The 10,278-nt window shown below is 45.9% G+C and overlaps 1 protein-coding gene across 1 annotated transcript in view; it reads left to right on the top strand.

Moving 5' to 3' along the window:
- The first annotated feature begins 6,784 nt into the window (after nt 1–6,784).
- The window catches only part of CLCN4 (chloride voltage-gated channel 4), a 63,288-nt gene continuing 59,794 nt past the window's right edge, over nt 6,785–10,278 (top strand). The window contains exons 1-2 of the mRNA XM_039234250.1: nt 6,785–6,903; nt 8,068–8,336. The gene's annotated coding sequence lies outside the window, so the exon portion shown is untranslated. The remainder of the gene's footprint in view (nt 6,904–8,067; nt 8,337–10,278) is intronic.

The raw sequence follows: 10,278 nt of genomic DNA, 5'->3' as shown, positions 1-10,278 counted from the left end.
GGCACGGGCTGTTTCTTATGCAGCTTTAATTCAAAAACAATCAATGTGCCAGAGTGGCGTACTTGGGGGGCAGCCTGCCCCGAACCCCATCGTGAGCAACGGTGAAGTCGAGCCGCGCCTGCCGGACACGCAGCAGAAGCACGCGCCGAGCGGGTGCGCCGCCCGGTGCCCGGCGCAGAGGGGACGCTCGCTCCGGTCTTTCCTGTCCTCCGCCGTCTCTCAGGCGCACTGACCCGTCCTTAAACACAAAGGAGCGACCCACCGTCCCTCGTCTCGTCCGTGGGCATCGCCGATTCTCGCCTCGGAGGGCCCCGGCCCGGGCCGACATGGGCCCCGGCTCCGTCCGGGCCGTTTCCCGCCTGGGCTCGGCTGACCTGGCACCGTTTAGAGGCAGCGGGCTTCACAGATACGCATGGCCTTGAAACCCAAGAGAAGTGGGAGAAGGAATCTCCCTGCAGACGAAACTTCACCAGCTGCTAGAATCTCCCAGTGCCAGAAATGGAAGGGATCCCAGAGATTTCGGGTCTGAAAGTCTCATAAAATAGGAGACTGGGTGGGGAGAGGAGGAGGTGCTTGTAAAAGACAAAATCACTTCAAAACCAGTTCTGAAAGGATCCTCCCAACATACAAATAAAAATCCTTAGAAAAACTTGGGCCATCTGATCATGTGACCTTAACTTAGTGTATCGGCCGAAAACACAGTTTGGATCTAACCTTTTTTTTTTTTTTTTTTTTTTGAGTTTTGTACCTAGGTCGTGGCTAAAATTTTTAAAACAAACACTGTAAGAGGTCTGTGTCTGTATTTTGTAGGTCTGTGTCTGTATGTCTGTGTATATATGTTATAGATATGTGGTAGTTTTCTCTGAGTACTGCCAAAACTAATCTGCAAAGAGCTCTATTTAAGTGACTTAAAGAAAACTGAGTATTTGTATAAATCAAGTATACTCATAGAAATTGTAGAAAGTAACCCAAATGTTTGTTTCAAGTTCACATGCTCTGCGATCATCTTTGATACATAAAAATAATTTAAATGTGTTGGTTGAATAAAAGCAAGCATGTCTTCAAACTTTGTCAACAGCAAGAAAAAAAAATTAATAAGATAATAGCTAACTATTTGATGTCTAATCTGAGCATCATCATTAAAAAGAAGTAATTTAAGTACCTGTAAATAAAGCTCAGAGTTTATGCTACGTTAAATCAAATAATGGCTATTTGGGGACTATCTAATTCATTTCCAAATCAGATTAACATTAAATGCTAAACATCAGCTTATCTACTTTAAAAAAATTTTTTTTTGATGCTTTTATTTGTTTTTGAGAGAGAGAGAGAGAGAGAGAGAGAGAGACAGCATGAGCAGGGGAGGGTCAGAGAGAGAGGGAGACACAGAATCCAAAGCAGCTCCAGGCTCTGAGCTGTCAGCACAGAGCCCGACGTGGGGCTCGAACCCACGAACCGTGAGATCACGACCTGAGCCGAAGCCGGACACTCAACCGACTGAGCCACCCCGGCGCCCCTCAGCTTATCTACTTTTGGCTTTCTAATTTTTACAGAGAGGAACAAATATTTGGGTCTATCGAGAAACGTGTTTTACGCCACGTGGAAAACTATTATTGTGAGAAAGAATACACTTCCAATCATTTTGAAACGTGTTCATCAGTCTGTTCAGCTACCAGAGGATGCTAATACACCATGGCTCGCAGCCGCCTGCTTCCTGGTTTGCCCTGGAAAGCAAAGATCACAGATCACAGTTTAAAAACTGGGAAGCGGGGCCGAGACTGACAAAGGCACGGAAAGAAGAAGAAGCAGGTAACTGGGCACAAAGCCTGCGCGGGGTCCCAGGCAAACGCGGATACAGCTTGCAACAGGCCCCCCCGGGGAGGGTGAGAAGCGTCGAATTCACTGAAACTTCCTGTCTCAAACTGCGCCCAGAGGCCCTCGGTGAGTTAACATTAGCATTCCTTTGCGTAGAAAATCTACGTATGATCGCCCTGTATCCGGACAAACGGGTAACATATATCTTCGATTTTATCCATCATTTATGGATGGACTTGTTATAGATGGATTTATTATCTGCGTACAAATGAAAGGATAATTTCATAAAGTGCAAAACGGAGTGCATGCGGGGCATATGCTAAATAAAAATGGGAAACACGTGCCCGTTTATTAAGCTTCTCTCTCAGTTACTTATATGGCTTTATACGTGTGAGTATGTGCAGGCCATACTAGACACTGCTTCTTGCTGTGGAATTCTCCAGCACGTTTGAAAGTCACTGCTTTTTTTTTTTTTTTTTTTTTTTTTTAACCACAGCAAATTGAGGAACGGAAGAGTGTGTGGCTGGCTGGAAAGGCCCTCAAGAGAACAACCGCCCTTGAAAAAAAGAAAAAAACAAAGGAAAAAGAACAAAAGGGGGAAAGAAAGAAGGAAAAAAAATATTGAAAAGTCTTTCCCCCGTTTCTTTTAACTACTTGCAAGCCTGGGAAAATTGGTGGCGGCTTCCCAGCTCTTTACAGCCCTGACGTCAGTTTCGATCTTGCTGTCCCGTCTTTTGAATTTTTTACTCCGCCTGCTCAGCTTAGAGCGGCCGTCTTCCTCAGTAATGTGGGGCCCCTGGTGGCCCTGCCTGTTGTATCTTCCCAGTGTCCCAGGGCCATGTCAGCATGAGCCCGGAGACGCGAGTGAATCTCATGCTGCAAATTTCAAAAAGCATGTGGTCTGTTTCCACTGTATTAGATGCTGTTGTCTATGAGTGAATCTGTAATTATTCTGTGGCGACAACTTTCCGTCAATTCTTTTCTAGATAGGCTTTTTTTTTTTTTAATATTTTTATTTATTTCTAGGAGAGAGAGAGACAGCGTGAGCAGGGGAGGGTCAGAGAGAGAGGGAGACACAGACTCCGAAACAGGCTCCAGGCTCTGCGCTGGCAGTCAGCACAGAGCCCGACGCGGGGCTCGAACCCACGAACCGCGAGATCATGACCTGAGCGAAAGTCGGACGCTTAACCGACTAAGCCACCCAGGCGCCCCTAGATAAGCTTTGTAAGTTTTTGAAATTGAGAAAATAACCTTTGAACGAATAAAGTCAAAGTTGTCAGAACAAAGAGAGGTTTTGTTTGGTTCCTTTTTGTTTTACGAAACTACTAGAAAGAATAAGGGTGAAAGAAAATGGCTGTATGTGAAAAGTAGGATGTGTGTTTTGGCTAAAAGAAAGTATGAGGGATGGAGATGCATTTTTGGTAAGGAAGAAAAGAGAAAGTGAGTTTATTCTATTCTTATCGTTCCAGAATAAGAAAGAAAAAAGATAGGACAAAACCCAAACGGGTAGAGAAAATTGAAGGCTTGTGGAAAAGGTATCTTATGTGTGGCCAAGCAGACCAAGATTAAAACGGATTTATTGAGGGGCGCCTGGGTGGCTTAGTCGGTTAAGCGTCCGACTTTCGCTTAGGTCATGATCTCGCAGTTCGTGGGTTCGGGCCCCGCGTCGGGCTCTGTGCTGACTGCCAGCTCAGAGCCTGGAGCCTGTTTCAGTCTGTGACTCCCTCTCTCTCTGACCCTCCCCTGCTCACGCTGTCTCTCTCTCTCTCTCTCTCTCTCTCAAATAAATAAAACATTAAAAAAAATTTAAAAAACGGATTTATTGAAGTTAAAAAGGAAAAAAAAGGGCTAATTTTACTTTTTAAACTTTTTTTTTTCTTTGAGAGAGAGCACGCGTAGGGCAAGAGCAGAGAGGTGAGGGGGTGGTCAGAGGATCTGAAGCGGGCTCCCCACTCACAGCCGTGAGCCCAGTGTGGGGCTTGAACTCATGAACTGTGGGATCCCGGGTGCCCCAAAGGAAGAATTTTAATATCCAAAGTACAATGGTGCAAAATTAGAATTTGGTTTTCTCCCTGTTAGAAGGACAAAGTTTTCTTAGATTATTGGTCTGCTCTTAATAAGAAATTGAAAATAAAGGTTTTTCTTTACCTTTAATGCAATCTGCCTAGAAAACAAAGATTCACTGGTTTTTGACTTTATCAGGTTACATAAGAAACAACGGAGTTTTATTTAAAAAGCTAAGTTTTTTTTTCAACGAACATTTTAATGTCATGTTCCATTTCACGGGAAGCATTGTCAAATAACAAGTGATGCTAAACTTTCTCAAGTAAATACTTACATGGAAGTTATTGATATACATGTTCCAGAAATTATATGAAGTTCATGGGACTCTGGTGTACTGATGTAGTGTTATCCGTGATAATCCAGCGATTGTCTTAGAATATTGTATATCAGAAACGACCAAATTTGCTTGTCAATTGCATTATGATGAATTCATCTGAGGTTCAACTATTGCCGATTTTTAAGTCTTTTGTCATTTACAGACAGCTGTTGATTCGTCCTGATGTTTTTGCAACAATGTTCCTGCAAGGATGCTTTATCTTTGAGGAGATTCATGAAAAAGACCCTGTAAGTACTCTGTCGAATACAGATTACTGATGACTTTAAGATCATAACACTGACGTGGGTAAGAATTTCTAAACCTTTCATGGAAACGTGATGAATTCATAAAACCCGCAAAAGATGGAACTCAACAAGAATTAATTAACGAGACCAAATGAATTAATGAAGATGATTGTCATTTTCATGACTTCATTTAAAATACTGCTGGTTCTTTAATGTTTGGTTTTGTAGATGTAAAAGGATCTGAAGGAACCTGATCAATCACTCTTCCTGCTGCACTTGAGATAATCAGGCCGAGTTTATTAAAATTCGACTTAATTTGCAAAACAAAGTCGTCTTGCTGTGGTTGTCTTGGATGCAAACGAAAATGACGACGGAGAGAAAATTATGTTTCGGTAACACACCCTTGTGGACATTCGATTCCAGTGCTGTTGGTCATCTTTGAGGTTTATTTTCTACCTGTAAGCTGGACTGGGTCCTGAGTTCTAGCTTGCTCCAATATTTGGCTAAAACTCTCGAGACTAGCATTTCCAATGTTCTCCCACTATTTTGACTCGGAATCACTGAAATTAAACCTGCCCCTTCCCGGAAGCCATGCAAGCCGAAGCTGGTCAACTTGATATCACACCACAAACAGGAAAATCCGTCGGATTGCCGGACCGCCCTTGCTTGCAGTCTATCTAAAGATATGTAGAATCTGACATTTCGAAATCTGCTCTCAACTGACTGCTCTCCAAATTTAGAAAACGGGATTTGTAATTTCCTTGAACTATCAATCTTTGTTCTTCTCTTGTTAACATAGGAATGCCTCTCATTCAATCGCCTGATCGCTCACATCCTATAGACGCCTAACTCAGGTGGAAGCCCACTGGCAACACCACCTCCTGAAACAGAACGTCAAGTTCATCCTGCCCTGGGTAATCACGAGACTATGTGCCTGCTAATACATCATGTTATGCCTATGTGAATAACTTAAAAAAAAAATTTTTTTTTGTAGTTTGACTTAGTAAGGTAAAATCTGAGTCTGATTATAACCCATTTGATTTATTTGGTTGGTTAAGCCTTGGCTCCTGGGTATCTCTGCTCTGGGGAATTTTTCAATCCTTGGCTAATTGTTCTCCCTACGATCATCATCGTATTGACCTTTCTAGTGCATTGTATACTGTTGAAGCTTTTAGATGCCTGTGGGCAGCCAGTCACACGCCAAACGGTATCCATCAGGATCAGGCAACCGGGTGAAATCAGCAATAACCACGTGAATGATGGTGGTGCCTGCACGGCCCTCCGGCCTGATGATTCAGCTAATGGAAACCGCAACTGGCAATCCTCTGGCCCGACTACATCCACCGTGGTAACCAAGAATAATGCTCTTATGGCCGGTCATACTCTCGGCCTGCTTCACGAATGACCAAAAGGGGCGAACTGCTAAAATCAGAAACAAATGAAGACCAGCCTTCAAGGCCCCTGAGCAGACAGAACCGGTTTGGTCGGGCAGGCAAAGCTGAATTCACCTTATTGTGCAAGGCCAACTGGACCCGGTCCTTTCTTCGTCCTGTCTCTGGAAAGGAGCGAAACTTGAATTGCTTCCCAGCGTTGCCATGACTAGTAACCACTGAGCATGAGAACCTTGTCACTCGGCACTGTGACGCGTCAACAGTCACAACTTTCTCCTGGTATGAGCGGCTGTAGAACAGCACCCCTGAGCACCCCATGGTCTGGTTTCAGGGCCCCCGGCGTGCAACCTTTCTGGTGTGTGCACAGTGAATTTTTACTCATCGCCACTTCAGTGATCCACTGGGTTTATTGCGGCTGTTTTGAACCTGAAGTTCTCTCATTCTGTCGGAAAGGGACACGGCCCTTTTAGGCCTTTTCTGCCTTGCGCCCATGGCTGCACTGGTTTTTACACTTGAGCAATCCCCTCCGAAAGAGAAGGTGAAACTGACCTATTGGCTCAAAAAAAAAAAAAAAAGCGCCCCACAATGAGGAAGGTGCCTTTGCTGTAATCACTTCTGCCAAACCGGAACACAGAGCATGTCATTTCAGACGGCACGAGGGCATTTGCTAGACCCTCCCCACGTCCCCTCGGTTCCTGGAACTCTGTCGCAGCAGCCTGTGTTGGCCGGCTTCTCGGGGCAGAGCGTCCTGTGTCTCGGTCGCGGGGTTCTCTCCGGCTGGGAACGCAGGGAGGGTAGGAGGCGAACGAGATTGGCATGGCGGGCCTCCAGGGCGGAGAGGTGACCCAGCTGGCTGGGCCGGGCTGAGTGGCTGGGCCCAGCACGTGACCTCCGGGGCCCGGCTCTGTGGGGGGTGGGGGTGGGGCCGCCCTGGGCGCCTGGGGACGAAATCGACATTTGTCTCTGGCAGCAAAGTGAGTCTGTCAGATTCTGACTCCAGTAGACCCTCCGCCCCCGGGAGCTGGGGGTTTCGGTAGCCTTTTAACTTTCTATCTCAGGAACCAGAAAGCAAAAGGTAAGAGTTACTTACCACCTAGAAAAACAAGCTTGCGAGGAGTGACCTAGGAAACCACACGGCCACACTGTTGAGTTTTTAGATCCGGTGCTGAAAATAATAGCTCGTTGTGAGGGGCAAGGGCCCCTGTTTGTTTCCAAATTACAGAAATGACCCCTCTGAAAGGAAATCTGGTTACTGTGGAGGGAACGCGAAAAAGGGCCCAGGTTAAATATAGAAGGACATGAAACCGGCGGAATAAATAGCAAGTAGGTAACTCTTGTCTGCCTGTAAAACAATCTGTTTCACATCTCTTTCCGGGCCCTACGCAAGGGAATGTTCACATTGGGATTTAAACTCTATTGAAAATAAACTAGTCTGTATGAAGCTGGAATTCAAGTAAAACCAGTTCCTGCTTCTGTCCTTCCACATTTCAAAACCATCTCTATGGCTTGGCAGAAGAAAACTTGGTATGTTCACTGCTTAAGTTTGAAATACGCCATTTCAAATTTACATGATCGCTGTTGGGATTTCCGAAGGCTTTCTAGGCAAGGCTGTTTGAGTTGTGAATGAGAAATGTTGACATCGTGCATGTTTTCTGTAATAGTAAGATGACTCACTTCTGCAGAATGCGATAAAAATTAAAAAGCGTGAAATGGTGCTTGTGAATTAACTCCTGCATGTCTGGGACCAAATTCCTTGCCAGAAGATGTTAAGAAAACACAGACACAGCTACGGCCATGCTCAGGCTATAGTGCTGTATTTTAAGTAATCAAATAGGCGGGTAAGTAGTATGAATATACGGTATCCCTATTCTTTTTTTTGGCAAATACAAGGTAATATGTATTAGAATGTAGCTATTGAGAGTCAATAAAAGCATTATTCACCGGTGCAATTAGTATTATATTTCATAATGGATATGCTTCAAATGAAACTGTTAGATGTACGACTTGAAACACCGAACCTCTGCGAAGCATTTCCGTGCACTTTTGTATTTCAGCTGTCCTTTTGATTTACACAAAATCGGCCTCCGTTGCATCTGATAAAGACTCTTAAAAATAAAACACTAAATTGTTCCCTTTCGTTTCTAATCCCTTTATTGCTAACTCTCTGGAAATCCTATTACACGCTTGGAGCCTGTAATCATTCGGGTTTCTCCTTCTGTGTGCCGTTTGTTTCCCGCAGTTGGTGAAAGGCCAGGCAAGCCGCGAACGCCCAGCAAACTGCCCAGAGGCGAGGCCGGAGCTGGGGGAGGGCTCCGGCTCCTCACCTCCGGGGACTTCCAGGGTCTTCCTCGCCCCCCACCCCCTCCCCGCCTCGCCCCGAGGGCGTCACGTGGCGGCGTGGGCCCCGCCTCCGGTGACGTCACCGCGCTCGCAGCCGTCGCGCCGAAGAAAGGATGCTCTAGGATGCGGTGCAGGTGGGCGGCCGGGATGCGCCATGAGGCACTGCAGGTAAGGGACGCGCGGCGCCCCGGCCTGCAGACGTGCGACCCGTCGGCGTCCCAGAAAGCGGAAGCGGGGTCTTGGGCCGCTGCGGCAGCCGCCTGCACCAGGCTGGGGGTGCGGCGGAGGGGGGGGGGCTGCTGCAGGCCCACGCGTGACTTGGGTCCTGGCATGCCCATCCGGGGAAGTGGGCAGGGGCCAGGCGGGAAGACGGGGGCCTCTCGCTCAGGAGAGCAAAAAATCTGGAACGATCCCCGTACGCGCATCATAAGGTGGGAAAGGGGCTTGTCCAAGATAACTGTCAGCTGTCTTCCAGCTGTCATTGTGCTTCATAAATCATGACACACTGACTCATTCTCCTTACAGGGGTTTGCCCTCAGTATTTAGCCTGCTTGCTTTTAAAGCAACTGCCCCTTTGCTTTGGACGGAGTGGAAACTTATTGGCTAGCAATTTAGAGAGCTTAGATGTGCAAACTAAATCGTTTGCGTTATTTTGCAGGGTTGCAGCGTTTAAAGGGGATGCGTCAGAAATGCATTCCTCTCCAGGTGTTTTTGGTCGATTAAAAAATAACGGTATCCAGTCAGACAAAACACAATAGAATAAATAAAATAAACTGCAGCCTCTGAAGATAAAAGGCGGGCGTTAAGAGAGCGAATTAGCTGCATCTCTGAAGAAGAAAGTGGATTTTGGAAGGGGTTGGGGTGGAGACGGATACCAAACCCCAGGAATTCCCAGTGTTCTATTTAATTCCCCGTGCTGAATAATTAGCCTGCTGGAAAGGGGCTTGATGACTCAGCAGCAGATGGGGGAGGGGGAGTGTCAGGTGACTTTTCTGTTCCAGCGGGTTGGGAGGTGGGAGGGGATTTTAATGGGCTCTTTTAAACGTTCTTACCTGTTTACATTCCTTTCTCTGGTTCAAATACTGCCAGAGGCCAGGACATATGTGGGCACCCTTAGGAGGAGAAGGTGGCATTTTTTCCTGTAAAACAGGAGCCCTCTGGAAGTCGGGGTGTCCATAAACTGTACTGGATCTCACACCATGAATAATTTGATTCTCCAGCAACTGTGGAGGAGGATGTTAAAAAGCAATGCTATTTTAGTTGATAATTAAAGAGGGTTCTTTATTCTTTTCCCCTTGCCGCGGGCTTACCGGGATGTCAGGCAGCCCCAGTAGCTTTGGCTCTAAGAAGGGGATTATATACTTTCTCTCTCTGCTTTATTTCCTGACCAATTTTCAGTTGATTTGCTCCGAATATTTATTTCAGAGTAAGGCAAGGCTATAAGAACAACGGAGAATTCTCTTCCAGCTTAGAACTTTATAGGATTGCCACCCAGAAGACATTAAGGTGGGAAAAGAGAAATGTGTATGTGTAAATGTTTAAATGCTTAAAGAAAATGGGGATGGGGTGAAGTCAGCCAGACTTCCCATTTGGTAAAATCAAACTAATGTTTCTGAGAAATAAATGCCATGTCAGAAAACGAGTTGGCGGGGCGCCTGGGTGGCTTAGTCGGTTAAGCGTCCGACTTTCGCTTGGGTCATGATCTCGCGGTTCGTGGGTTCGAGCCCCGCGTCGGGCTCTGTGCTGACTGCCAGCTCAGAGCCTGAAGCCTATTTCAGAGTCTGTGTCTCCCTCTCTCTCTGACCGTCCCCTGCTCATGCTGTCTCTCTCTCTCTCTCTCCTAGAAATAAATAAAAATATTAAAAAAACAAAAACAAAAAACGAGTTGGCAAGATATTGGAACATAGTCTCGCATATGCGTCAGCCTAGATAGAGACCTAAATGTCAATATCATCTCTCTGTTCACACCCATGCCTATATCTATATTAATATCTGCATACATTTATGTCTCTGTCTCAATTTCTACAGCTCAGTCTTTGCTGCTCTAGTCTTTGTTTTTTAAATTTATGTTTAACTTTGTAAGAAAACGCCGAACTATTTTCCAAGGTGG

Source organism: Hyaena hyaena, unplaced genomic scaffold, assembly GCF_003009895.1.
Source record: "Hyaena hyaena isolate Hyena2069 unplaced genomic scaffold, ASM300989v1 scaffold_85, whole genome shotgun sequence".
Lineage (NCBI taxonomy): Eukaryota > Metazoa > Chordata > Mammalia > Carnivora > Hyaenidae > Hyaena > Hyaena hyaena.
This window is presented reverse-complemented; position numbering and strand designations above follow the sequence as displayed.